The sequence below is a fragment of the Arachis hypogaea genome, chromosome 14 (genome assembly GCF_003086295.3).
Source record: "Arachis hypogaea cultivar Tifrunner chromosome 14, arahy.Tifrunner.gnm2.J5K5, whole genome shotgun sequence".
NCBI classification, from domain to species: domain Eukaryota; kingdom Viridiplantae; phylum Streptophyta; class Magnoliopsida; order Fabales; family Fabaceae; genus Arachis; species Arachis hypogaea.
This window is the reverse complement of record NC_092049.1, coordinates 71,965,478-71,970,655: the sequence shown is the minus strand read 5'-3', so window position 1 is coordinate 71,970,655 and position 5,178 is coordinate 71,965,478. Positions and strand designations below refer to the sequence as shown.

General features: G+C 35.7%; 1 non-coding gene across 1 annotated transcript; it reads right to left on the bottom strand.

Annotated features, from left to right (window-relative positions):
• Nucleotides 1–4,533: 4,533 nt before the first annotated feature.
• On the bottom strand, nt 4,534–4,641 carry LOC112745643 (small nucleolar RNA R71). The gene has a single exon (XR_003173560.1). It is a non-coding gene; the product is annotated as a small nucleolar RNA R71 (small nucleolar RNA).
• Between the last annotated feature and the right edge of the window lie 537 nt (nt 4,642–5,178).

The window sequence follows — 5,178 nt, the reverse complement described above, 5'->3', positions numbered from 1 at the left end:
AAGGGTGTCCCTGGATTTTACTGTGAATCCTGGGGTTTCCCTTTTACTGCCGTATCTGACTCTTGATGTTCATATGTTATTGTCCGAGTTACTTCCTTATTTGCCCGAGTTGTTTGGTAGTAACCCATTTTCCTTTTTCTCACTGTAGGAATAGTTGTCCCATGTCTTCTCACAAAAATATTGTTGAGATGTCTACCAAGATCCCGGAAGGCATGTTTGACTGGCTGGATTCTATTGTTTCGATGTGTGTTACGGTGGCTGACCATGAGTGCTGCGTGCAACTTAGAAGGCACCATAGAATTTGTAGTGATAGGGATCAGGAAAAAAATTATGAGTTAGTGTCACCTGACCCTGAGGAGAGGGTTAGTTTTCCTCCTTTGGCTCCAGAAGAACGTCCCTTTTTCTACGCTTATAACTATTTCTTTAGTCAATTGAATATTACCATTCCTTTTACCCCTTTTGAGACTGAGTTGCTGTGGTCCTGCAATGTAGCTCCTTCTCAGTTCCACCCGAATTCTTGGGGCTTCATAAAAATCTTCCAATTGCTGTGTTAAGAGCTGGATATCCGACCTACCCAAACTCTCTTTCTTTACCTTTTTGTTTTGACGAAGCCTGGGGTAGCGAAGAAGAAAGCCTCCTGGGTTTCTTTCCGAGCTACTGATGAGCGGATAATTTATATGCTTTTTGGCATTATTTTTAGTATGTTTTTAGTAGGATTTAGTTACTTTTAGGGATATTTTTATTAGTTTTTATGTTAAATTCACATTTCTGGACTTTACTATGATTTTGTGTGTTTTTCTATGATTTCAGATATTTTCTGGCTGAAATTGAGGGACTTGAGCAAAAATCAGATTCAGAGGTTGAAGAAGGACTGCTGATGCTGTTGGATTCTGACCTCCCTGCACTCAAAGTAGATTTTCTGGAGCTACAGAACTCCAAATGACGCGCTCTCAACGGCGTTGGAAAGTAGACATCCAGGGCTTTCCAGAAATATATAATAGTCCATACTTTGCCCGATTTTAGATGACGCAAAAGGGCGTTGAACGCCAGTTCTACGCTGTAGTCTGGAGTTAAACGCCAGAAACACGTCACGAACCAGAGTTGAACGCCAAAAACACGTTACAACTTGGCGTTCAACTCTAAAAGAAGCCTCTGCACGTGTAAACTTCAAGCTCAGCCCAAGCACACACCAAGTGGGCCCGAAAGTGGATTTATGCATCAATTACTTACTTCTGTAAACCCTAGTAGCTAGTTTAGTATAAATAGAACTTTTTACTATTGTATTTATCATAATATATATGATTTTTAGTTTATCTTTGGATCATATTGATCACATTGGGGGCTGGCCATTCGGCCATGCCTGAACCTTCATCACTTATGTATTTTCAAGGGTAGAGTTTCTGCACTCCATAGATTAAGGTGTGGAGCTCTACTGTTCCTCATGATTTAATGCAAAGTACTACTGTTTTTCTATTCAATTCAACTTATTCTGCTTCTAAGATATCCATTCGCACCCAAGAACATGATGAATGTGATGATTATGTGACGCTCGTCATCATTCTCACTTATGAACGCGTGCCTGACAAACACTTCCGTTCTACATGCAAACAAGCTAGAATGAGTATCTCTTAGATATCTAATACAGAGGACCAAGTCTGAGATATTAGAATCTTCGTGGTATAAGTTAGAACCCATACATGGCCATTCCTGAGATCCAGAAAGTCTAAACCTTGTCTGTGGTATTCTGAGTAGGATCTGGGAAGGGATGGCTGTGACGAACTTCAAACTCGCGAGTACTGGGCGTAGTGACAGACGCAAAAGGAGGGTGAATCCTATTCCAGTATGATCGAGAACCTCCAGATGATTAGCCGTGCCATGACAGAGCATTTGGACCTTTTTCACAGAGAGGATGGGATGTAGCCATTGACAACAGTGATGCCTTACAGAAAGCTTGCCATGGAAAGAAGTAGGAATGATTGGATGAAGACAGCAGGAAAGTAGAGGTTCAGAGGAACGAAAGCATCTCTATATGCTTATCTAAAATTCTCACCAATGATTTACATAAGTATTTCTATCTTTATTTTCTGTTTATTTATTATTATTATTTGAAAACTCCATAACCATTTGATATCCGCCTGACTGAGATTTACAAGATGACCATAGCTTGCTTCATACCAACAATCTTCGTGGGATCGACCCTTACTCACGTAAAGTTTTATTACTTGGACGACCCAGTGCACTTGCTGGTTAGTTGTATCGAAGTTGTGAATGAAAAATGATTTATTAAGACATGCGTACTGAGTTTTTGGCGCCGTTGCCTGAGATCACAATTTCGTGCACCAAGTTTTTGGCGCCGTTGCCAGGGATTGTTCGAGTTTGGACAACTGACGGTTCATCTTGTTGCTCAGATTAGGTAATTTTCTTTTTGTTTTATTTTCAAAAAAAAATTTCTTCAAAAATCTTTCAAAAAAAAAATTTTCCTTTTGTTTTCGAAAATTATTTTAAAATTTTTAAGAACGAATTCTAAAGTTTCCAAATGGTATGCTGAAGTTTGGCTGGCCATCAAGCTTTAGACTAACCCGGTATGATTCCTGGAATCTTGATTGAGGACTTTGAATTCATTACTTCCTTTTTCCTATATGTTTTCGAAAAAAAATATACAAAAAAATTAATAAAATCATAAAAATTAAAAATATTTTATGTTGTTTGTTTGAGTCTTGAGTCAATTTTTAAGTTTGGTGTCAATTGCATACTTTTATTTTTATAAAAATTTTTGAAAATTCATGCATTCATAGTGTTCTTCATGATCTTCAAGTTGTTCTTGGTAAGTCTTCTTGTTTGATCTTCATATTTTCTTGTTTTGTGTCTTTTCTTATTTTTCATATGCATTTTCAATTTGTTAGTGTCTGAAGTTTGCAAATTTCTAAGTTTGGTGTCTTGCATGTTTTCTTTGCATAAAAAATTTTTCAAAAATATGTTCTTGATGTTTATCATGATCTTCAAAGTGTTCTTGGTGTTCATCTTGATATTCATAGTGTTCTTGCATGCATCACATGTTTTGATCCAAAGTTTTCATGCATTGAGTCTTTTTGATATTTTTCTCTTTCATCATTGAAAATTCAAAAATCAAAAAAAAAAATATCTTCCCCTTTTTTACTCATAAAATTCGAAAATTTGAGTTGATTTTTTCAAAAATTTTTAAAATCTAGTTGTTTCTTATGAGTCAAATCAAATTTTCAATTTGAAAATTCTATCTTTTTCAAAAATCAAATCTTTTCATTTTTTCTTAATTTTATCTCATAATTTTTGAAAATATTATCAACAATTAATGTTTTGATTCAAAAATTTCAAATTTGTTACTTTCTTGTTAAGAAAGATTCAAACTTTAAGTTCTAGAATCATGTCTTGTAATTACTTGTGAGTCAAGTCATTAATTTTGATTTTAAAATTCAAATCTTTTTCAAAACTAATTTTAATCATATCTTTCTATCATATCTTTTTAATCATCTTTTTCAAAAATTTGATTTTAAAATATCTTTTCTAACTTCTTATCTTCTTATCTTTTCAAAATTGATCTTCAAATCTTTTTCAACTAACTAATTGACTTTTTGTTTGTTTCTTATCTTTTTCAAAACCACCTAACTACTCTTCCCTCTCTAATTTTCAAAAATACCTCCCTCTTTTTCAAAAATTCTTTTTAATTAATTAATTGTTTCAAATTTTAATTTTAATTTTATTTCCCCTTTAATTTTTGAAAATCATCAACTCTTTTTCAAAAATTATTTTCGAAAACTTCTCTCTCTCATCTTCTTCTATTTATTTAATTACTTACTAACACTTCTCTTCATCTCATATCTCTGCTCCTATCCTCACCCTTGTGTTTGGATTATCCATTCTTCTTCACTCTTATTCCCTTTCTTCTTCTACTAACAATAAGGAACCTCTTTACTGTAACATAGAGGATTCCTCTTCTTTTCTTGTTCTCTTCTCTTTCATATGAGAAGGAACAAGGAAAAGGGCATTCTTGTTGAAGCTGATCCAGAACCTGAAAGGACTCTGAAGAGGAAACTAAGAAAAGCTAAAATACAACAATCCAGAGACAACCTTACTGAAATTTTCGAACAAGAAAAGGAGATGGCAGACGCACCTAACAACAATAATGCAAGGAGGATACTTGGTGACTTCACTGCACCTAATTCCAATTTACATGGAAGAAGCATCTCAATTCCTGCCATTGGAGCAAACAACTTTGAGCTGAAACCTCAATTAGTTTCTCTGATGCAGCAGAACTGCAAGTTTCATGGACTTCCATCTGAAGATCCTTTTCAGTTCTTAACTGAATTTTTGCAGATCTGTGATACTGTTAAGACCAATGGAGTTGATCCCGAGGTCTACAGGCTTATGCTTTTCCCATTTGCTGTAAGAGACAGAGCTAGAGTATGGTTGGACTCTCAACCTAAGGATAGCCTGAACTCTTGGCATAAGCTGGTCACGACTTTCTTAGCCAAGTTCTTCCCTCCTCAAAAGCTTAGTAAGCTTAGAGTGGATGTTCAAACCTTCAGACAGAAAGAAGGAGAATCCCTCTATGAAGCTTGGGAGAGGTACAAGCAACTGACCAAAAAGTGTCCTTCTAACATGCTTTCAGAATGGACCATTCTGGATATATTCTATGATGGTCTGTCTGAGTTATCAAAGATGTCATTGGACCATTCTACAGGTGGATCCATTCACCTTAAGAAAACGCCTGCAGAAGCTCAAGAACTCATTGACATGGTTGCTAATAACCAGTTCATGTACACTTCTGAAAGGAATCCTGTGAATAATGGGACGCTTATGAAGAAGGGAGTTCTTGAAATTGATACTCTGAATGCCATATTGGCTCAGAACAAAATATTGACTCAGAAAGTCAATATGATTTCTCAGAGTCTGAATGGAATGCAAGTTGCATCCAACAGTACTCAAGAGGCATCTTCTAAAGAAGAAGTTTATGATCCTGAGAACCCTGCAATAGCAGAGGTGAATTACATGGGTGAACCATATGGAAACACCTATAATCCCTCATGGAGAAATCACCCAAATCTCTCATGGAAGGATCAACAAAAGCCTCAACAAGGCTTTACTAATGGTAGAAGAAACAGGTTTAACAATAGCAAGCCTTTTCCATCATCCACTCAGCAA